Raw genomic sequence first — 24,409 nt, forward strand, 5'->3', positions numbered from 1 at the left:
ATGGGTATTTATTACTTTCTCTTATGGAATTTTTAATCATTATTTTTTAATGTGCATAGGTATTTAGAATCTGTACTTGAGTACAATCTATTCGCTAATTTGTAAATGGGCAACTTTCTGTATATGGAAATTTATGCATCACATAATTCTAATCCAAAAAATGTTGCTTCCAATCTCATGTCTGTATACCTAAACATTGAACTTTTATTTAGTTATTTCTTTTCCTCAAAAAAGAGAGTATATATGAAGTATATTTCCAAAAATTTTTGACTTTATATTTTGTCCCTTATTCTCAATTTCTGCACAAACAATATATAGTTACATAAAGAATAAAATTCAGGGGGATAAACATGGGCCTCATTATTGAAATGTTTTCAAAAGACTTCTTCGTTAATACACACAAATTTAAAATATACGTGAAATGAAGTTCTGACTGATTATCAGGGCTACATAATAAATAGAAGGTCTTGATCAAAATTTCATTCAGTAATACATGTGGAACTTTGGATTCTCCAGGGAAATACTGGGTCCAAACAACAGCTGTTTGACAACTCTTTGACTGAAATACTGAAGGCCAGTTCAAACTAGTTTCAGCAAAAAGGAAATTTAATAATTTACTGAATCGGGAAGCCATGGTACATATGATGTCTGGCACAGGAAAATCCATGGGCTCAAACAATATTATCAGGGCCATCGTTTTTGCTCAATTTCATAATTCTATTACTCTACCTACCTACATTCTGCATGTAGCTATCCACACAAGGTAGTCCATATAGCCACCAGCAAGCCAACCATATCCTTCCAGCTTAACATCCCCGGCTTAACATTTCCAGAAACAGAATTTCACTCTCCATCTATATATCAATCCTATGGAATTCTCTACTTACCCTTACCTGAAGTTGGTCAAACTCAAGGTTTAAGACAATCCTCTAGACTGTCAAATCTGCTCAAAACTTCTGACACCAACAGCAATGATCAAGCCAAACTGCAAAATCAGAGGGAACAGTCCAAAGACTGCTTTTTAGACATCAGTCACAAGTTCAAGGATTCCAAAAGACTAGCCTCACTTCAGATCAGCTGCATACAAACTCAAGGGTTCCCATGTCCACCGTCATTTTCAATAATTCACTAGAACAACCCACAGGACTCAGGAAAATATTAGATTTATCATTATGATTTTATTAGAGCAAAAGGATACATATTACAGCCAGCCAAAGGAAAAGATGCCTAGGGGAAAAGTCTGGAAGAGTTCATGATGCACAGTTTTCTTCATCTTCAGGGACACATTAATTCTCCCAGCACCAAAATATGACAATATTCTAAGAGCACTGACAGCTAAAGAAGCTCACCCAAGTTTCCATGTTTAGAGTTTTTATTTGGGGTTTAATATAAGGCATGATTGATGGAATAATTGCCTACATGGTTTCATTCAGTCTCCAGTGCACATACTTCCCAGAAGTTCATCTGACACCATGTGGTCTGAGGGGCCCACCATGAATCACGTTTTTAAAATACACTACCAAGTGTGTCCAAGAGGCCCACCATGACTAATAAAGACACTCACAGCAAGAAATTGCAAGAGTTTAGAGGTTACCTCTTAAGACTGGGGCAAAGGCCACACTTCTCTTTGAATTTAGGCCAAATTCTTTCTTATACACTCCTACTTACCTACTCTTAAAGAAACTGATATTAAGGGTTAGTGAATGAAATAATTGTTTAAGTAAATGGTTCCATCCCACTGATGGAAGAATGGGGTGCTGGAGAGAAAATCCCCAAAAGGAAGCATAACAATAACACTAGGATAATACTTATAGGGAACAGACATTATCTTTTTTTTTTTTTTTAATTTTTTTTTTCAACGTTTTTTATTTATTTTTGGGACAGAGAGAGACAGAGCATGAACGGGGGAGGGGAAGAGAAAGAGGGAGACACAGAATCGGAAACAGGCTCCAGGCTCCCAGCCATCAGCCCAGAGCCTGACGCAGGGCTTGAACTCACGGACCGCGAGATCGTGACCTGGCTGAAGTCGGACGCTTAACCGACTGCGTCACCCAGGCGCCCCAAAACAGACATAATCTTTACTCCACTACAAATGGTCACAAATAATACACTAGCGCCCCCCCCCCCCAAGCATGATTTTGCTTTAAGATGTTTTAGTAACCCAAGGTCAAATTCAGTCAGGAAGCATATTATCCTCCTTCTGACCAATCAAAAGAAGGTCAGTAGTAGCCTAACATTACATCACGATGCCCAGATCATTCACCTCACTTTTCATCTCATCAAGCATACATTTTATCATCTCACATCAACCACAAGAAAAAGAATGAGTACAGTACAATAAAATATCTTGGGAGAGAGAGAGAGAGAACACATTCGTGTGATTTATATTATAGTAAGTTAAAACTGTTGTATTTTATTGTTTTCTATTGTTAATCTCTTACTGTCCATAAATAATAAAATTAAACTTTATCATAGGTATGCATATAGAGGTAACAACTTTACTTCAGTAAGGTTGCAGGATACAAAACTAATGTACACAAATTTGTTGCATTTGTACACACCAATAATAAAGCAGCACAAAAAGAAATTAAGAAATGTTCATTTACAATAACAACAAGTTAGGGTGCCTGGGTGCTTCAATAAATTAGGTGTCCAACTCTTGATTTCAGCTCAAGTCATGATCTCACGGCTCTGAGATCAAGCCCCATGTTGGGCTTGCACTGAGTATGGAGCCTGCTTAATTTTTCTCTCTCCCTCTCCCCTTCCCCAATTCACATGAGTGTGCACACACTGTGTCTCTCAAAAAAAAAAAAAAAAAAAAAAAAAAAAAAAAAAGAAAAAAAAAGAAAGAAAAACAATAAACAAAAACAAAAACAAAGAAATATTAAAAACAATTGCATCAAAAATCATAGGATACCTAGGAATAAATCTAACTAAAGAGGTGAAACATGTATGCTCTAAAATCTGCAAAACACTGATGGAAATTCAAGACCACACAAAGAAATGGAAAGAAATTCCATGCTCATGGAATGGAAGAACAAATATTGTTAAAATGTCTATATTACCCAAAGCAATCTACACATTTAATGTAATTCCGGTCAAAAGACCAACAGCATTTTTCACAGATACAACACTAATCCTAAAATTTGTATGGACCACTAAAGACCCTGAATAGCCAAAGCAATCTTGAAAAAGGAAAGCAAAGCTGAGCTGGAGACATCACAATTCCAGACTTCAAGTTATATTACAAAGCTGTCATAATTAAGACAGTATGGCACTAACACAGAAACAGGTGCACAGATAAATGGAACAGAAGAGAAAACCCAGAAAGAAACCCACAATTATATGGTCAAGTAATGTTTGCCAAAGCAGGAAAGAATATCCAATGGAAAAAAGAATATCCAATGGAAAAAAAGAATATCCAATGGAAAAAAGGCAGTCTCTTCAACAAATGTTGCTGGGAAAACTAGACAGCAACATGTAAAAGATTGAAACTGGACCACTTTCTTCCACCACATACAAAAATCAATTCAAAATGAATTAAAGACCTAGATGTGAGACCTGAAACCATAAAAAAATCCCTAGAAGAGAACACAGGTAGTAACTTCTTGGACATCGGCCATAGCAACTTTTTTCTAGATAGGTCCCCTGAGGCAAGGAAAACAAAAGCAAAAATAAACTATTGGGACCACTTCAACATAAAAAGCTCCTGCACAGCAAGGAAACAATCCTCAGAACTAAAAGGCAACCTATGGAATGGGAAAAGATATTTATTAGCAAATGACATACCCAACAAAGGGTTAGTATCCAATATAGACAAAGAACTTATAAAACTCAACACCCTAAAAACAAATAATCCAATTAAAAATGGACGGAAGACAGGAACAATTTTCCAAAGAATGGCCGACAGACACATGAAAAGATGAAAGATGCTCATCTTCATTTATCATCAAGGAAATGCAAATCAAAACTACAATGCAGTATCACCTCACACCTGTCAGGATGGGTAGAATCAAGAACACAAGAAGTAACAGGTGTTGGTGAGGATGTGTAGAAAAAGGAACCCTCTTGCACTGCTGGTGGGAATGCAAACTGCTGCAGCCACTACAGAAAACAGTATGGAGGCTCCTCAAAAAATTAAAGATAGAGCTACCTTATGACCCAGTAATTTCACTGCCGAGTATTTACCCAAAGACTACAAGAACACTACTTCAAAGGGATATATGCACCCCTATGTTTATAGCAGCATTATTTACGATAGCCAAACTATGGAAACAGCCCGATGTCCATCAATAGATGAAGAGGAAAAGAAGACATATAATGTCATATTACTCAGCCATAAAAGGAATGAAATCTTGCCATTTGCAACGATATGCATGGAGCTAACGAGTATAACGCTAGGTGAAATAAGTCAGAGAAAGACAAATACCATATGATTCCATTCATATGTGGAATGTCAGAAACAACAAAGGGAGAAAAATAAGGGAGACAGAGAAAGCAAGAAACAGACTATTAACTCTTAGAGAATAAATTGATGGTTAACACTGAAGAGAGGTCGGTGGGGGATGAGTTAAATAGATGATGGGGATTAAAGAGTGCACTTGTCATGATGAGCACCAGGTGATGTATGGAATTGTGGAATCACTATATTGTACACTTGAAACTAATATAGCACTGCATGTTAACCAACTAGAATTAAATTAAAATAAAAACTTAAGGGGTGCTTGGGTGGCTCTGCCAGTTGTTGGTCTGGCTCTTGATTTCGGTTCAAGTCATGATCCCACAATCTTGGGATGCAGCACAGAGTCAGACTACACACTGAATGCAGAGCCTGATTATGATTCATTCTCTCTCTCTCTCTCTCTCTCTCTCTCTCTCTCCCAAAAATAAACATTAAGCGTTTTTGGTTTCTTGCTTAATTAAAAAACAAAATAAAACTTCAAAAATTTAAACATTACCATAGGTATGTATGTAGAGGAAATAACACATCATACATAGGGCTCAGTACTATCTGCGGTTTCAGGCATCCACTAGGGGTCTTAGACTATACCATTGTGGAGAAGGGAGGATTACCATACTTCATTATCCAAAAATTTTTCAGGCTTTAAAAACTAACATGTGTCTTAGGGGAGATAGAAATGATTCTAAAAAGAACTATCATTAGAAATTAATCATATCGAAATCTAAGTCAAACATTAAGCATACAATTAAGAAAGCTATTTGAAGAGTTTGGTTTCAATAAATATTTGTCTATAGTGTGAACTTTAAAATTAGGAATACATTTTTCCATTTCTTCTTTCCTTTGAACTCTACTGACAATAAATACAACTGTTGTGATTTGTGAAAGAAAAACATCATTCTGTCAAGAAAACATCAGTTTTCTTATTTACAAAATTGGGTTATTACTTACCTACCATATAGGATTATTGAGAAGATTAGGCAAATGTTTGTAAAATGCCAAGCACATTCTCTGGCATCCAACAGATAGTATCAAAGTGAGATCTGTGGCTGTTGCCACTTCTGTGGCTCCAAATTAAAAGCCACAGCTCCCATTTGGCCAGTAAGAGAACCAAATCACAATGATCACTACACCTAGGAAGAGCAGAGCTCAGAAGAATCACTTTCCAATGCTTTCCAATGAGAAAGAAGTACATAAAGGAAAGAGATTTGAGTTGGGAAACCAAAGTCCTGATTTCGTGCTTCCTTCCCACCACTTTATGTACTCAGCAACCATGGGCAAGTCACTGTACCGGCCTCAACTATTACACATGTCAAGTGGGGATACTAGTACTTAGTTTCCTACCTTACCGGACTCTTCATGGGATTTGTTGAGAAGTATTGTACAAAATGAGTGGCACCAGTCGTTATGACTATTTTTTGCCTTGTGCATATAAGGAAATATTACACAATTAGGGCAAAATATGTAATTTCGATTGCTTGCACAATTACCGTGTCAAGTGAGAAAAGTTGTTCCCACTATTCCACAAACATAAAAGGAACCACACCACATTTTTAAAAGAGCATAAAATGTTAACGATATATCTAGTAATGTATGTTCCCTCAAGGATTATAATTTATGACTAAAAAGATAAGACAGATGGCTATAAATATATATTTAGCAATAATAATAATAACAATACTAACCAATGGCAATCCTGTCAACTGTAATACTGATACTCACACAGTATGATAGAGGATGATGAACACCATCTTCTGAATACCCAAGCTCCACGTTCCATGGGAACAAACTTCCCAGGCCACCTAAGATATATTTTAGTTTTATTATATTATGGATCATACGATTTAAACAATCACTTTTAGTCTGAAAGAGAGGAATTTCTAAGTTGTGACCAAAGATAATCTAGGCCTGAACACAAGCTTCCTCATTGATAATAACCGTCATCCCTTTTCCAACTGAAGAGGTCAAAGGGCTTTACTGATAAAATTTTCCATACTGTCTGAGCATCACAGTATCTCAATGAACATTGCTTTAAAGCCAGACTCCCAGCCTGGAAATGTTCAAGCCAACTTTGACCCCTCTATCCCTTCAAGCCCTCACATTCAATCAGTTACTAAATTTCCTGGTTTTTTACTTAAAGTATGTCTCAAATTTGTTCTTCTGTCTCCATTTTTCCTGCCACCATTACAGTCCACATCATCAACTTTTGCCAATACTCTAGTCTCCAGGTTTTTTTCTCTCCCTTCCATCTCCCCTTTAACACCCTGCCTAATTATCTCCCTAACATAGTACTTACATCCTGCCACACCCTTGCCCATGAACCTATACTCCAGTCAATCCTATGATCCCAGAGGAGGAGCTTTTAAAAACATTGATGCCCAAGTTCTACCTAAAAAGGTTCTGATTTAATTCACCTGGGACAGAGCCCTGTCATTAAATTTTCTTTAAAGGTTTCTCGGGTGTTTTTAATGGAGAGCCAGGTCTGGGAACCACTGTGATGAATCTCTACTGCCTATGAAGTCAAACTAGAACTCCTGTAGCAGACCCTGCAGGTAATATGCTCAGATTCTTTCCCTTTCCATTCTATGTGCCCATCCCATACTTCAGTGTGATTTGTTGTTTTTTTTTTTCTCTTTAAGTTTATTTATTTTGAGAGTGAGACTGTGTGCAGAAAAGGTAGAGAGAAAGAAGGAGAGAGAATCCCAAGCAGGCTCTGCACTGTCAGCTGAAGGAGCCAGAGGCAGGGTTCAAACTCAAAAACTAGTGATATCATGACCTGAGCCAAAATCAAGAGTTGGATGCTTCACTGCCTGAGCCACCCAGGCGCCCCAGAGTGACATGTTTCTAATGGCCATCGGTACATGCTACTCTTCTGATGACCACCCTTGTGTGACTAGAGCTGATGCATCCTTGCTCCTGCAAAGAAAACAGAAAGGGCCTGGAGATTTATATCTCCTGGGGTAACCCGTAGACAATGCCTAAGTAATGTGAGACCATGATGCCTATGGATCTAGACATACTCTGGGTGTAATTTACACTTTGGGACCCCCCAGCAGAACCAGACTAAGACAGGGCCTTTACCTAAAAACACACATACCCTTGCTTGGCTTTTTCTCCTTCCTTTCACTCCCTTACTCATTTCATCTGGGAAAATCACTTGCACACAAAACCTCATCATAAGGTCTGCTTATAAAGAATCCAGCCTTTCTGACATCTTGGTCAAAACAGTTCACAACTTGGTCCCACCATGTTTTCTGCAATTATCCATCATCTGGCGGGGGAGCTAGTTTTCTCATCCACTGTATTTCCCACAGAACTCTTTAAGCCTGCCATTTCCAAGTGACCTTTGTGAGTATCAAAACTTCCTACCTTTCACAAACTCTAGATATCACTCCCACCCCATGTATAGCCCAAGGCCCTACCCATACCATGTGCTCAACAAAACTGATTTGAACTGGTGGTGTCTCCCCCATGAAATTTGCTTTGACAATTCTAGCACACATAACTCTAGCTGTATTCTCCAACTTCTGTATTTAATGTCATATCTTCATTCATTTGTTGACTTATTCAACAGATAGTTATGTGATTACTAGGCCCCAGAACTGTGCTCATCATGGAGAATGAAACAATGGGTAAGGATATTTCTGACTCCATGGAGCTTACAGTCAAGTTAAGGATACAGATGTTCAACAAATAATCACACAAATAAATGCTGATTTATAACCATGATAAATGGTACTATGAAAGAACAGGAAAGTAATAAGTGTCCTTAGCTAAGGCTTCTCTGAATAAATAATGAAGAAATGATGACCTAAAATTATTGTCCTGATCTCTATTTTAGGGGTTCTTGGTTGCACCCCTCAAAATCTCATACAAATTTTGTGTGACCATACATTATTCTTCTAAACAGATTTTGAAGGGGTCCATAACCACAAACTGTTCACCTTGCCAATCCTGTAGAATATGTGTTGTTTATTAATTGCCTCCTATGTGTGCCCTGTCTGTAGTTCCCTCTTCATAGAAATGTTAACATTTTCTTTTGTATTTGATATCAGTTAGTCCAATGTTAGCCATATGGTCATCACTCAATAAATATTTGTTTTCCTCCCCGTTTTTAGCCTGAGTATTTCCACAGAACTCAGACTTTCAAAAATAAAGTGTCATTCTTTATTGAATAAGAGCCCATTTTGAGCAGTGGTGGGTGGGATGAAAATGATTATCTTGGTTTTGTTTGGGTACCAGGAAAACAAGAGCAACAACACAGGATTTGCATGTTAAAACCTGCTTGTGCTAGGCCAGTGCCAAACAATTGTCACTACATAGAAGCTTCAGAGTTATGCTTCTTCAGAGAATTAACATCCTCATTCTGGGAACTCTCTGCAATTGCCTCATCCCCAAACCCTAGGTTTCCTAAAAGTACACTTGTTACCTAAAAGGTAAAAGCAAAAAACATGCATTTCATACACAAAAAGTTGAAATCTGATTACTTAATCAGGTATCCTGATCAATTTCAAAGAAAAATAGAATAAAAAATTAAAATTTAATTTCAAATGCCACTGAAAAATACCTGTGACTATATATACATTGAAAATGAATATTATATATGTACAGACTAAACTATAATATGAATTTATCTATTCCAAATATTAATACTTTTAATTCATATCTTTAGTCAGGCACTTAGACATGTTACAAATAGAAAAATGTATACATAAACCACAGTTCTTAACTGACGTCAGTAAACATAGGAACATAAAATCAGAAAAGAAGATTATGCCAGAATCCAATATATCTCCAAGGTATTGCTAAAAGTGCAACAATTTGAACAAGTTGTACTTGAAACCCAGGTCCAACAGACCTGACATAATGGTGCAAAATGTGCAAAACACAAAAACCATTACAAAATTAAAGAGAAAAATATTAAAGCAAGAATTAAATTGAATAATCAAAAGACAAAAAAGCATCAAGTTAATTGTACACACCCATCAAAATCTAAGAGGGAAAACGACCTGTATAATTCTACATTCTCATTCCATGCTTTTCTTAAACTTGAAACTCAGAGTTTCAAAGATTGGTTGTTACTAGAATATCCTGAACAGATAACACCATATCCACACATCCACATTTTAATAGACTGCTACTCTTGAATGACCCAAACCATCTGGGACCAAACACCAAATTTTCAAAATGTATTCCCTTTTCCCATTGGTTGAGAACCCTTGTGCCTCTGTCCTCCTGCTCAACACTTCCATCATAGGTGTGCAATAAAGGGAGAAGACATCACATGCAAACAATGCTGGCACTTCATAACAACTCGCATACAAAGTTTGATAAAGTAGTTGAAATCCACAGTTCATTCTCAAAGCAAGATTTGATTTATGGTTTCTCACTGAAGGGTTTCCCTTCTTTTAACATATATGATTGAATGCATGCTAAGTAGCTATATATTAGAAACCAAGTCTCAAAAACTACTTTAAGAAGGAAACATCAGACACCAAATTACTTTCCACACAGGGAATGATGGCAGAGTATGAAGGAGTGTAAGACTATCTAATTTTGCCATCTATCGCTTCTATTTTATAGGGCCTTTGAGCCTTGATCTGGTTCTTAACATGTCCTCCCAGGAATGTCACGCTCCCATAGACATAGTCAGCAATTCTCCATGTTAACTCCACCCTCTCTTCCGCTGTTTCAGTGCGAGTAAAGGAAAAATAATTTTACTATAAACAAAAGCAGCTTTGATCTAACTCTCATTTTTTAAAGTAATTTATTCTGAAACATCAGCATTTGAATTCTTAATGGCAAATTATCTGCTACACGTTTCATGAGTGATGAAGATTAACCAATATACTCATATCACAAAGTAGACGGCTGCTGGCCTCAAACAACGAACACTAACTCACCTATTCTAACCGTGAGGTATCTTGAATGATGTCACAGAACTGAAAGAAAGACTTGGTAGCCATTTAGTTCTATATTTTGCAACTCCTCTGTCTGGAACTCTCCCATACACTGAAAGACTATTATAATTTTTCTTTTCTTCCCTACTGACAGTTCTACCCAGGGTGAGGGGAATGAAGGTGATGCAACCATACTAGAAAAAGGAGATAAGCTAATAAATACGATGGAGGAGGTTTCACATTCACATGTGTGTGTTGTATATAATGTGATCGTGGATGAGTGCCATGGATGAAATGATGTGTTTCAGGACAGGCAACTGGCAGCTTCACTGTGCCCAAAGAAGGTTCACTGGGCTGTCATTGACAGGAAAGATTCACTAAAATCAGTGAGATAGGCCCTAAATGTTTTTAGTTCACCTCATTGTCAGCCCAAGTGCTCCACTGTTCAAATAAGATTCATAGTTGGGTTGCTTTCACTATACAAATAAAAGAACCCAAGAACTTTCCTATAACAATGGATTTTTTAAATTGGCATATTAAATCCCTCCCTCCTCCATTCCCAAGTCAAGGCACCCCTCCAATGACTTTGATTAATCCTTTTGTAGAATTATGAACTTGGAGAGCTTTTGAAAGGAGAACGCATTGAATGCCAGGTGGGATTTAGCCAAAGCTGTCACAGCTCTGGTTGTTACCCCTTATAATCCATCTTCCTGAATCAAAAAGCAAACTGTGAACAAACAGCTTAGGCGGTTTGTTTGAAGATATACTCCTGTCTTTCTAGGAGAGATTAAGTCATGGCTACAGTTTGTTTGGAAAATGATTATCCACATTAAAATTATTAAATTCATGTAGCATCTCTTTTAGCCATAATGTTTTATAAAGTTTCATCTCTGGATCACAATAATAATAATGTTCAAGTTTTTATACTGAAACACAGACCTCGTCTACAGTCTTTCAAAATATCAATTTTTTTGCATTTGCCACAAGAATACACAAGATGTTGACTTTCAAACTATTAAATAATGAGGATTCAGTCTCTACCTTTTAAAAGGAACCACAGCCATACCAGTTATGGAGGGAAGGGGATTATTTTAGTATTTATCCCCAAACACCAGGCTCCATAGAAGCCACATTCATGCCCTGCTGCAACAGGGACACAGATTAGGTAGCTAAGAGCTTGAGCAAGAAGGAAAAGATAAAGACACTCCTGTGATATATTTCAAAAGTAAAGTGTTTTCCCTTACAATGGGAGTTTTCATTGGGCACCTGGGTGGCTCAGGCAGTTGGGTGTCCACCTTTGGCTCAGGTCATGATCTCATGGTTTGTGGGTTTGAGCCCCATGTTGGGCTCTGTGCTGACAGTTCAGAGCCTGGAGCCTGCTTCAGATTCCCTGTCCCCTTTCTCTCTGCCCCTTCCCCATTCATGCTCTGTCTGTCACTTTCTCAAAAATAAATAAACATTTAAAAAAAATAAACAAAAAGAATGGGAGATTTCATCATAGTAAATGTATATAAATCTTAGAATACAGTATAATCTCTTTAAATATCTAAGCAGTCAGCCTCCTTTGTATCACCAACTACTGCATATTTGATACTCAAGGTATTTTTGGTATTCAAATAATCCTTGAATTGAGATGGGGGCAGGAGATTGTTCAACAAATACTAAATGGATGCTATGTATCAGGCTCCATGGCAGGTTTTAGATAAACAGGATTAATAAAACACTGACCCTCTCTTCTTGAGCTCAGAGTGTAGTAAAGGAGACAATCACATAAACAATAGACTACTAAACATTATGATAAAAGCCACAATAGAAGGGTAACCATTGGGTTGAATAGGCAGAACTCCAGAGAATATGGGTGGGGTGGGAAGAGTGACAAACAAAAAATTCATGTGTTCCCTTCACAGGCCCTTTGTAACCAATCCACAGACTCATTTTTCTCTTAACTCTTTGAAGGAAAAGTTGGGTGAAAAGAGATCCCATAATTTCCTTAAATACTCTACTTTTAAGTCAGCTGTAGTGCCAAGAATAATCTAGCTCCGTAATTAAAATGTCCAGTCCATTTTATTAATCAAAACACCAAATACACTTAAAGTGAAAAATTCCCTCTGTCAAATTGGTAGTACTTTTAGGCTGGGAGGAAAGAAAGATATTGTCTTCCTTTTCTCTATTTCCCTGCCATGCCATTTTCTTACCCACCCCTTACCCAGCTCCACATACAAATTTGCCTCTGCTTTCACCAGAGATGGAGCCAGACAAAGGGAAGACAAGGAAGCATCAGGAAGTGTCTTGACTCAGCTGGTACCCTTAGAATCTGAACAAAATAGATTCTTTCTCTCATAAGGTGCTTTCATGTATTTATTCCGCAAATATTAATTGAACACCAATAACATGCTAGGCACTGTTCCAAACACTGAGAACACCTAATAAGGAAAAGAAAGCCTTTGAGTCTATGGACTTTATAGTCTAGTGTGGGCTATGAGAAAAAGAAAAATTAAATAGGAAAAGGAAACAGGGAGCATGTAAGGGGTAAATGGTATTTTACCTAGGTCAATCAAGAATTCTCCTTCTGGTAAGGTGATATTTGAGCAGAGATTTAAAACACAAACAAACAAAAAATCTAAAGGATTTAAGCCAGCAAACACCACAGTAAAGAGCACTCCACTCAGAGAGATAATAATTGCAAAGGCCCTGAGGCAAGCAAATACTGGGTATGTTGAAAGAATAGCAAGAAGGCCAGTAGCATGGCTAGAGTAGAATGAGGAAGGAAAGAATATTGGAGATGAAGCCATATGGAGATCATATAGAAGGTAATCAGAGGCCACTGGGCTTCCTTCTTCTTAGTGAAAAAGAGAATCTTTTGAAAGTTTTGAGCAGAGATGGAAAATTATATATATATTTTATATATCACTCTGATTTCCCAGCACCTGGATGGTTCAGTCGGTTAAGTGTCCAACTTTGGCTCAGGTCTTGATCTCACGGATCGTGAGTCTGAGCCCCGCAGCGGACTCTGTGCTGACAGCTCAAAGCCTGGAGCCTCCTTCAGATTCTGAGTCTCCCTCTCTCTCTGACCCTCCCCTGCTCACGTTCTGGCCCTCTCTTTCTCAAAAATAAATAAACATTAAAAAAAATATTTGAAGTCACTCTGGCTTCAAGGTAGAAAACAGAGCATAAGGTAAGCATGGAAGCAGGAAGACAGTTGGGAGGCTACTTTAAGATTTCGTACCAGAGGGGCACCTGGGTGGCTCAGTTGGTTAAGTGTCCAACTTCGGCTCAGGACATGATCTCACGGTCAGTGAGTTCGAGCCCCATGTCGGGCTCTGTGCTGACAGCTCAGAGCCTGGAGCCTGTTTCAGATTCTGTGTCTCCCTCTCTCTGACCCTACACCGTTCATGCTCTGTCTGTCTCTGTCTCAAAAATAAATAAAGTTTAAAACACAAAAATTTTACAAAAACACAAAGATTTCAGACCATAGATTATGGTGGCTTGAATTACTATGATAGAGAAGAAGGAAATAGAATTGGATAAATTCTGGATATACTATAAAAGATTTAATGATGGACCAATTATGGGATATATGAGTGAGAAAGAAGGCAAAGGTGACTCCAAAGTTGTGACCTGAGAAACCCAAAGAAACATGTTGGTATTCACTGAACTGGGGGGAAATGCGACAAGATAAGGTTTGATTAAACAGCAACAAACAAAAACAAGGGTTTTATTTTGTACATGTTAATTAAAGCTTCCTATTTGACACCTAGGTGTCATAATAAGTATAGAAATAAGTATAGAAATAACCTGTTCAGTATTCAATATAGGAGTTCAGAGAAGTCCAGCCTGGTAAGCACACGTCATATGTAAAGACATAAGCATGGAAACGTATGGGTTCAGAGTGATATCAGGCTAATTACCTGAAAAACAATAGTTGAGACTACATTTAAGATACATCAAGTTATTAGGATAAAATATGTTATCATTAATAAATCAAATATCACCTTTAACTAAAGATTCCTTCATTTCAGAACACGTAAGTATGAAAAAGTAAAACATTTTATACCAACTTCCAATGTTAACCATTTATCATGGAAAGTAAAATGGTAGCTGACAGGTTAGAAAATTATCAAAAAGATTGTCCAACTACAGAGAAAAAGATTTAAATAAATGCTTACAATAAATTCAAAGAGAAGTGTTCATAGTTGCAACTTGGAATCAGTTGCCTTATTGCCATTAAAAATGTAAAGTCAGTAAGATTTTTTATAAAGACAGTTTCATGTCAAATAATTCATTTCCTTCATTTGAAGTATGATTATCTCCTGAGATTTTGCTTCTCTTGAGAGTGATAACACAGTATATCGATTTAAATAAAACTGTTTTTAAAATAGTTTCAAAAAGTCACTAAAGAACCTGGAACCTACAGCCAGAAACAACTAAGCCTGAGGATGAGTCGGAATCTGATTTCCAGAGTTACAACATCCTAAAACTCAAAATGTCCAGTTTTCAACAATAAAGTATGAGGAATGCAGAGAAATAAAAAAGTATGCTCCACTCAAAAGAGAAAAAAGGAAATTACCAAAAACTGTTCTTAAGAAGTACAGTCATTAGACTCACTAGACAAAAACTGTCTAAAATATACCCAAAGAGCTAAAGGAAACCATGGACAAAGAACTAAAGGAAATCAGGAAACTGACATTTGAACCAATATAGAATATCAAAAAAGAGACAGACTTACAAAAAGGAATCAAATAGAAAGGTTGAAGCTGGAGGGGCACCTGGGTGGCTTAGTTCATAAGTTTGAGCCCCCTGTCGGGCTCTGTGCTACAACTCAGAGCATGGAGACTGCTTCAGATTCTGTGTCTCCCTGTCTCTCTGCCCTTTACATGCTTGTCCTTTCTCCTTCTCTCTCTGTCTCTCTGTGTCTCGTTCTCTCTCGCTAAATTAACACTAAAAGAATAATGAAAAAACAAAGGAAAGAAAGAAAAAAAAGAAAACTTGAAGGTGGAATGTACATTAGCTAAAATGAAAAATGCACTAGAGGAATTTAACAGCAGATTTGGGCAGGCTGAAGACAGAATCAGTAAACATAAGATATGTGAAATGTAATTGAAAGAAAAAAGAAAGCTGATGTACTTACATTAACATCAGACAAAGTAAATTCTAGAGAAAAGAAGATTACATGAGAGAATGAGGGTCATTTTATAACGAGAGAGTGGTCAAATGATCAATAGAACATAAGAATCCTAAACACTGATGTACCTAATAACAGAGTTTCAAAATATACGAAGGAAAAATAGGACTTACTGGAGAAATAGTCAATCCACAATTATAGTCAAAGATTTCAATAGTGCTCTCTCAGTAAGTGACCAAAAAGACAAAACAATCACTACGGACATAGAATATTTGAACTTAACGTCAATGAATTTGACATAATTAACATTTATACAATACTCCACAGGCAACAAAAGAATATACAAGTACACAGACAAGATTTACTAAGATAGGAGCACCTGGGTGGCTCAGCTGGCTAACGTCCAACTTCGGCTCCGGTCATGATCTCATGGTCATGAGTTAGAGCCCCACGTCCAGTTCTGTGCTGACAGCTCAGAGCATGGAGCCTACATAGGATTCTGTATCTCCCTCTCTCTCTGCCCCTTCCCTGCTCACGCTGAGTCACTCGCTCTCAAAAATAAATGAACATTTAAAAAAAAAAAGAAAGATTTACCAAGATAAAACACACTCTGTATTGAAACATAAACATAAATCTCACACACACACCACCACTACCAACAGCAAATAAATTTAACTATTAAAATTGGACAAAGTGTGTCCACCTACCACAGGGAATTTTTTAATCAACATCAGAAAAATCTGGGGGCACCTGATTAGCTCAGTTGGTTAAGCATCCAACTCTTGATTTTGGCTCAGGTCATGATATCACAGTCATGGGACTGATACCCACATAGGGCTCCACAGTGAGTGTCAAGCCTGCTTTGGATTCTCTCCCTCTCTCTCTCTCTCTCCCCCTCTTCTCTCTGCCCCTCCCCAGCTTGTGCACGTGTGCTCTCTCAAAACGAACAGACTTTAAAATAAAAAAAAACTCTTTCAAAATCCTCCAAATACAGTACAACCTTGGATTACAAGGAACTTGTTCTGCAAGTGTCCCACAAGAAGAGGGAACATTTCTAGTAAATTTTAACTTGATAAATGAGCAATGTCTTGCAATATGAGTAGTACGTGATGCCAAACACCACATAATCACAACTGAGCCGATGGTTCTTCTCTCTCTCTCTCTCTTGCTGCGGGATTATGGGAGATCGTCTCCCATGCTCAGATGCTCGGTCTCAGGCCATGGTGTTTGGGAAAAATCAGTGATTTTTCAGAACACTGGAAGGTGCCCACAACTGCCACTAGTGTAAATTTTTGTCACTTCAAAGCACCTATGGATAGTCCTTTGCTTTTCCGTACAAGAGTAAGGTTAGGAATGCTTTGCTTCATTCTAGGTCAAGCTGCCTGCAGATATAGACCTTCTCCTCTGCCGCCTTATTGCCAGTTACATTAAAACAGTACATGACAACAGTTTACTAGTACTGTAGTGTAGTCAAATTCCATTAGTGACAGTGACAGTCATCCTACACAATAACCCGCCTCTGTCATCTCCCTCACCCCAGCCACGAAGGTTTTCAAAGGTTAGTGCAGGTTAATTCTTTATTTTTCTTTATATTTTGTATTTCTTTATTATTTTGTATTATATGTGATTATACATGATTCTATATATATATATATATATTTTATATGATTATTGTAATCACTTTTATATGAATATTTTGGGGCTGTGGAACGAATCATCTGAGTTTCCATTATTTCTTATGGGGAAATTCCCTTTGATATACAAGTGCTTTGGATTACAAGCATGTTTTTGGAATGAATTATGCTTGCAAACCAAGGTTTTACCGTATTTGGAAATTAAATAAAACTTCTAAATAACCCATGAATCGGATCAAAGAAGAAACCAAAAGGGAAATTAAAAGTATTTTGAACAGTTCAAAAGTATTTGAACATACTGCAATGCAGTTAAAGCAGTGTTTAGAGAAAAATTTATAGCACTAGATCCCTGTATTAGAAAAGTCTCAAATCAGTGACTTTAGCTTCTACTTTAAGCAACTAAAAAAAGAAGGGCAAATTACAGCCAACGTAAGTAAGAGAAAATAAATAATAAAAACCCGAGAGGAAATCAACAAAATAGAAAACACATACAAAAAAAAAAGTAGAGAAAATCATTTAAACCAAAAACTAGTTCTCTGAAAAGATTAATAATAATAATAACAACAACAACAACGACAAACCTCTAACCAAACTTACCAGGTAAAAACTAAAGAAGTCACAAATTACCAATATCAGGAATGAAAAGGCGAATATCATTGCAGACCCTCAGCATATTTGAACAATAATAAGGGAATGTTCTCAACAATTTTTTACCAATAAGTCTGGAAACTTAGATGGAATAGGTAAATTTCTTAAGAAATGCCAACTATCACAACTCGCTAATATGAAATAGATAATTTGAATAGCTTTGTAACTGTAAAGGAAATGAATTTTTAATTTAAAAACTCCCAAAAAAGAAAATCTCCAGAGTCCTATGGTTGCACTGGAAAATTCAACCAAGTGTTTAAAGAAGAAATACCACCAATTCTACAAAATTTCTTCCACAAAATCACTGCCACAAAACAGAGCAGGAGGGAACACTTTCTAATTCATTTTACAAAATACAACCCCGAAACAGAAATGAGAAAAAGTCAGTACAAAAATAAGGAAACTACGGACCAATGTCATTCATGAATACACATGTAAATATCCTTCACAAAATACTAGCAAACAGAATTCAACAACTACATAAAGGGAATTATATACATAACTAAGTAGCATTTACTCTAGGGATTCAAGGCTGGTTCAGTAATAGAAAATCAATCAGCATAATCCACCTATTTAAGAGACTGAAGACTAATCACAGGATCATACCCATTAATACAGAAAACACTTGATGAAATTCAACATCCATTCATGATTAAAAACTCTCAGAAAGAAACTTAACAGAAGACCATCGGGGAGGGGAAGGAAAAAAAAAAAAAAGTTAGAGAGGGAGAGAGCCAAACCATAAGAGACTCTTAAAAACTGAGAATAAACTGAGGGTTGATGGGGCGTGGGAGGGAGGGGAGGGTGGGTGATGGGCATTGAGGAGGGCACCTGTTGGGAGAAGCACTGGGTGTTGTACGGAAACCAATTTGACAATAAATTTCATATTAAAAAAAAAACTCTCAGAAAAAGAGCAAAAGAGGGAAGTTCTTCAACTTGACAAAGAGCAACTACAAAAAACCTACAGTTAACATGATGTTTACGGTGAAACACTGAATGTTTCCACCCTAAGATATGGAACAAGGCAAGTTTGCCCACTCTCACCAAATAAACACAGTGTTCAAAGTTCTGGCCAGTGCAATAAAGTACAGAGATAATAAAGGGGGAAATAAAACTGCCCCTATTTGTAGATGATATGATTGTCCAAAAAACACCTAAAGGAATCTATAAAAACATCTCTGAGAATTTATATGTGAGGTCAGCAAGGTCAAAGAATACAAAATAAGCATACAAAATCTATTCTATTTGTATATATTATCAGTGAGAACACAGACACAAAAGTTTAAAATGCACTATCACTTACAATCACTACAAAATAAAATATTTATGTGTACAAAACATGTTCAGAACTTAGATGCTGAGAGTTACACAATATTTACGAAAGAAATTTAAGAAGACACAAGTGGAGAGCTATACTATGTTCATAGTCTGGAAGATTCAACATACTAAAGTCAGTTCTCCCCCACTGACATACAATTGCTATCAAAATGCCAGTAGATTTTTTTTTTAATAGACACAACTGTCTACAATTTATATGGAAAAGCAAAGGAACTGGAGTAGCTAACACAATTTTGAAAAAAATTAGCAAAGCAGAAAGCATCAGTCTATCCAATTTTAAAACTTAGCTTAATACAGCTACAATAATCAAGACTATGTGCATAATTAACACAGATAGATGCATACATCAATGAAACTGAATGGAGAGCCCAGAAATAGAACCATACAAATATGTTCAATGAGTTTTTGACAAGGTACAAAAGCAATTCAAAGTACAACAGCCAGCTTTTCAATAAACAGCACTGGAGCAAGTGGACATCATTTCGCCAAAACAAATGAACTTCAGCCAAAGTCTCATACCTTACATAAAAACTAGGGGTGCCTGGGTGGCTCAGTTGGTTAAGCGTCCAACTCTTAATTTTGGCTCAGTCATGATCTCCCTGTTTGTGAGATAGAACTCTGCCTCTGGCTCTGTGCTGACAGCACAGCTGACCTTCTTGGGATTCTCTCTCTCTCTCTCTCTCTCTCTCTCTCTCTCTCTGTCTCTCTGCCCCTCCCCCCCCCACTCACGCTCTCTCTCTCTCTCTCTCTCTCTCTCTCTCTCTGTCTCTCTGCCCCTCCCCCCCCCACTCACGCTCTCTCTCTCTCTCTCTCTCTCTCAAAATAAATAAACCTTTTAAAAAATTAACTCAAATGGATCACAGATTTGAATATAAAACATAATACTATAAACTTTAAAAAAATAGGAGAAACGCTTCAAGATCTAAAGGTAGGCACAGAGATCTTAGATGTGACACCAAAAAATGACCCATAAAAGGAAAAGTTTACCAACTGATCTCCATCAAACTTTAAAACTATTGCTCTGCAAAACACTGTTAACAAGATGATAAGACAAGCTATAGACTGGGAGGAAATACTACTTGCAAATCACATGTCTCACATAACGTTAGTGTCAACAATATATAAAGAACTCTGGCAACTCGCTGGTAAAACAAAACAAAACAAAACAAAAACAAAACAAAAACAAAACAAAACAAAACAAAACAAAACAAAACAACCAAATGATCCAATTAGAACATGGACAAAAAACACAAAGAGACATTTTTTCACCAAAAGACAGATGGCAAAGAAGCCAAATAAAAATGTTTAATATCATTTGTCATTCAGGAAGTGCAATTCTAACCACAATGATATATCACTACACACTTATTGGAACGGCTAAAGAAAAAAAGTTTTTTAATAGTGACAACACCAATGCTGGCAAGGATGATGAGAAACTGGATCACTCACGCTGTTGATGAAAATATAAAACAGAACAGCCACAGTTTCTGCATCTTAAAAAAACTAAACATGCAACTTGGTGATCATCCTACTGGGCATTTATCACAGAAAAACAAAGACTTATGTTCATACAAAAACCTGTACACAAACGTTCACAGTGTTTTTATTCAAAACCAGAAAACCCCAGCTGTTGTTCAACCAATGGTTAAAAAGACTGGAGAACATCCATGCTATGGAATAGTATTCAGCATTAAAACAAAGTGAACTGATACACACAACAGCCTAGATGAATCTCCGGAGAACTAAGCTGAGTAAAAGAGGCAAATTCCAGCAAGTTACGTTAGGCTATGATTCCATACATGTAAAATACTACTGGAATGGCAAAATTATAAAAATGGAAAAACAGATGCAGGAGGGTACGGGCATGTGGGAAGTGTGGCTATAAAATGGCAATTGGAGGAAAAGCTTAGTGACAGGAGTATTCTATACCTTGACTGTATCAATGTCAATATCTTGGTTGTCATATTATACTATAGTTTTGTAAGATATTCTGATTGGAGGAAGCTGGATAAAGTATACATGAGCTCTATTTCCTTTTTTTAAATTTTTGTTATGTTTATTTAGTTTTGAGAGACAGAAAGAGCATGACCACGGAATGGACAGAGAGAGAGAGGGAGACACAGAATCTGAAGCGAGCTCTATTTCTTACAACTGCATGTGAATCTGCCTACGTCTCAAAATAAAAACTTTAATTTTAAACACTCAAAACGAATGGGAAGATATGAATGTTTGTGAGCTTGATTACGATTTCATTATCAAAACTCATCAAGTTCTGGGGTGCCTGGGTGGCTCAGTCGGTGAAGTGTCCAACTTGAGCTCAGGTCATGATCTCGCACTTCATGAGTTCAAGCCCCATATCTGGCTCTGTGCAGAGCTCGGAGCCTGAGGCCTACCTCAGAGTCTGTATCTTCATCTCTCTCTGACCTCTCCCCCACCCCTGCCTCATGCTTTGTCTGTCTCTCAAAAAAATAAAGAATCATTAAAACAAAAGACAGTTTCAAAACTCACCAAGGGGTACATTTTAAAATGTATGCAGTTTTTTGCATATCAGTTATGTCTCAAGAAAGGTGGGTAGGGGGAAGATACTGTATTTCTCTTCCTTTCCCTTTCTGAGTAATTCAGTCTTAAAGCCAATAGGTGAACCAAGCAAAATGGGCACAGACACCAAAAGGGCGAGAGGAGGGCACTTAGAGAGGCATCGGCAGTGTCCCAGAGCTGAAAGTCAGAGCCTAAGCAGCATGAAGAGAGGCTTGGCATAGAAGCGTTGCCTGGTGCAGCATGGGTGTCTAGGTGACAGAGCTGCCACACACATTGCTATCTAAGCAGTAGAAGTGGATATCCATACATGGAGGAGACAGTGGCAGTGATGAGAAATTGCTTCCATACAGGATGACTGATTGAACAAGTACATATATTAAAAAAGTAATGGAACCAGATTTCTCACTGTTAGAGAAAGAAGTTAAAAACTTGGAAAGGTAGAAAACTAGAATGAACCCTGTGGTGTTAGATGGTAACTGGAGGTACTGGTGTGAACTCGTGAATCTCAACATATATAGATATAGACAGAAATAAACTGAGATTTAAATGTGTGAACATGTGTGTATGTGTGTGCATGCTTATACATACACATATTCTCTAGCTCTGTTTACTGAAAGAATCTACAAGCAGCAACGTCCTAATAATAACGAATACATCTAGCACACTGATCTTGGCTTATCAATACCATTCTCCGTTAAAGAAAACAGGGCTACCTGGAAAAATGGCTGAACCCAGGATTATGCAGGGAAAAGTATACAATGAGTCTAAAACATCTTTTTGCGTCAGAAAGTAGAAATCGATTGAGAGAAATCAAGAGAACAGAGAAGTCAGACTGAAGTCATGAGCTAAATGTGGCAATTTGGACACCAAAATATTGATAGTGGCAGACTGAATTAAACCAAGTGGGAAACCAATTGTCTTTATTGATATAAATAGCAAGGAAATTAATTAACTACTTAATTGACGTGGAATGAGACACTGGTTTTTGTTTTGGAATGAGGTATTCAAATTTAATAAAGATGTTTTAATATTGACTCAGGAGAATGTGAATATATATTACTAACACAATTAAAAATTAAATACAAAAATGTAGCTCATGACCTGAAGGGTCTTACCTTCCATTTGGGAGGGATGTGATATATTGTGAGACCTCTAGGACTTTTCTGCACAGCATATTTTTCCAGTTCCTCCAGGTAGTAGCTGAGTAGCTACAGGAAAAATGAAGAGGGAGGAATGTAAAACGGCTCTTGTATTTCTTCTTTGGATGTTCAGGTGCTGCTGATACCGAGACCGTCTGGGGAAGGGAAGGCTGGAGATAAAGGAAGACAACAGGTTAACTTTGGAAGATCTTACACTGAGGATGTGTTAGCAAGCAGGGGGTTTCCTTGCTTTGAAACTCAGAGGAGTACTGGCACTGAAACGCCTAACCACGTGAGCAGATAACTCACCTAAAGAGACTGGAGAAAGAGAAAGGATTTGGACCAGGGCAGATTCCTGGGTTAATCAGACATTTAGGAAAAGCTTTGTGCTGTTTGGAACAGGATGGTTTATAAGCAAGCACAATTATGACTAAACATGGTAAGCAAAATACTAAATATTCAGAGTCAGAAACCACCCAAATGTCAACAGAAAGTAGAATTTCATATTCTACCACTTCATAAAAAGTTATCATACAACGGTTATGAAAGTTCACAATGACATAAATATGTTTATGGTAGTGTTTTTCATTTGGACTACATATCACTTAAGCAATGTTAAAAACAGGCACACCAAGGGGTGCAGGACTTTAGCCTAGGTCATGATCTCACGGTTCAGATCACGGGTTCAAGCCCCCCGTCCAGCTATTTGTTAGCAGTTCAGAGCCTGGAGCTCCTTTAGACTCTGTGCCTCTGTCTCTGCCCCTCCCCTGCTCACTCATTCTCTGTCTCTCAAAATTAAATAAACATTAAAAATAAAAAAAAATAAAAAAAAAAAAAAACAGGAATAGCGAAATCTCTAGGATGCACGAAAGGGGTAAGGGTGATTGTTTTGAAGCTGGGAATCTATGAGGTTTCTCCTCTACTACTTTTCCATATCTTCCAAATACACTAACAGTGCACTTTCTAGTAGGGGAAATAGTCACGAATACGATTCTCTTCCACCTCCTACTACGATAAACATGGTGACGCTTCCCAACACGGAACCAGGACACACAGAGGCATCAATACATCAATACCTGCAATTTAGGGCAATTACCTGAGAGTTTCTGCCTAATAAAAAACATGATATCCGCTTCATGGAGAGACTCACGTCCTGCTATCCCTGATCTTGCAAGGCCGAAAGAAGGTTCTGCCTCTTCCTCTCCATCCAGAACGCCTCCATTGGCTTATACCTGGGGTTCGCCCAAACCATTCCCACTGGACTCACCGCTAGGTCCAAGCAGCAATTAAAGCTCTTGTGGCTCCTTTGAAAACAACTGGCAGACTGTGAGCATCCTACCAGTTACCGGTTTCGCAGGGAATCAGAAATGAGGATTCCTAATTTAGGGTACGAACTTGCATCTTGAAGCCTCACTCTCCTGACTGGTGCAGGCATTTCCAAGACACTGGCGTCTAGGGGCTGCAAGGCCCACGTGGTCACCATCTGCACCCCCAACCCGTGCAGTAACATCGGCGCTTAACACTACTCAAAACTTCATTTGATCATTCCAGGCCTCAGGACCACCCCTATGAGATATTTTATCTCTGCACCTAGAGATGACGTCTGAGAAAGGCTTCTTGGGCAAGACCAG

General features: G+C 37.6%; 1 long non-coding RNA gene across 1 annotated transcript in view; it reads right to left on the minus strand.

Annotated features, from left to right (window-relative positions):
- Positions 1–23,158, minus strand: part of LOC131492020 (uncharacterized) — a 62,968-nt gene extending 39,810 nt beyond the window's left edge. Inside the window, exon 1 of the long non-coding RNA XR_009251781.1 lies at positions 22,755–23,158. This is a non-coding gene — a long non-coding RNA (uncharacterized LOC131492020). The remainder of the gene's footprint in view (positions 1–22,754) is intronic.
- Between the last annotated feature and the right edge of the window lie 1,251 nt (positions 23,159–24,409).

The sequence above is a fragment of the Neofelis nebulosa genome, chromosome 12 (genome assembly GCF_028018385.1).
Source record: "Neofelis nebulosa isolate mNeoNeb1 chromosome 12, mNeoNeb1.pri, whole genome shotgun sequence".
Classification (NCBI taxonomy): domain Eukaryota; kingdom Metazoa; phylum Chordata; class Mammalia; order Carnivora; family Felidae; genus Neofelis; species Neofelis nebulosa.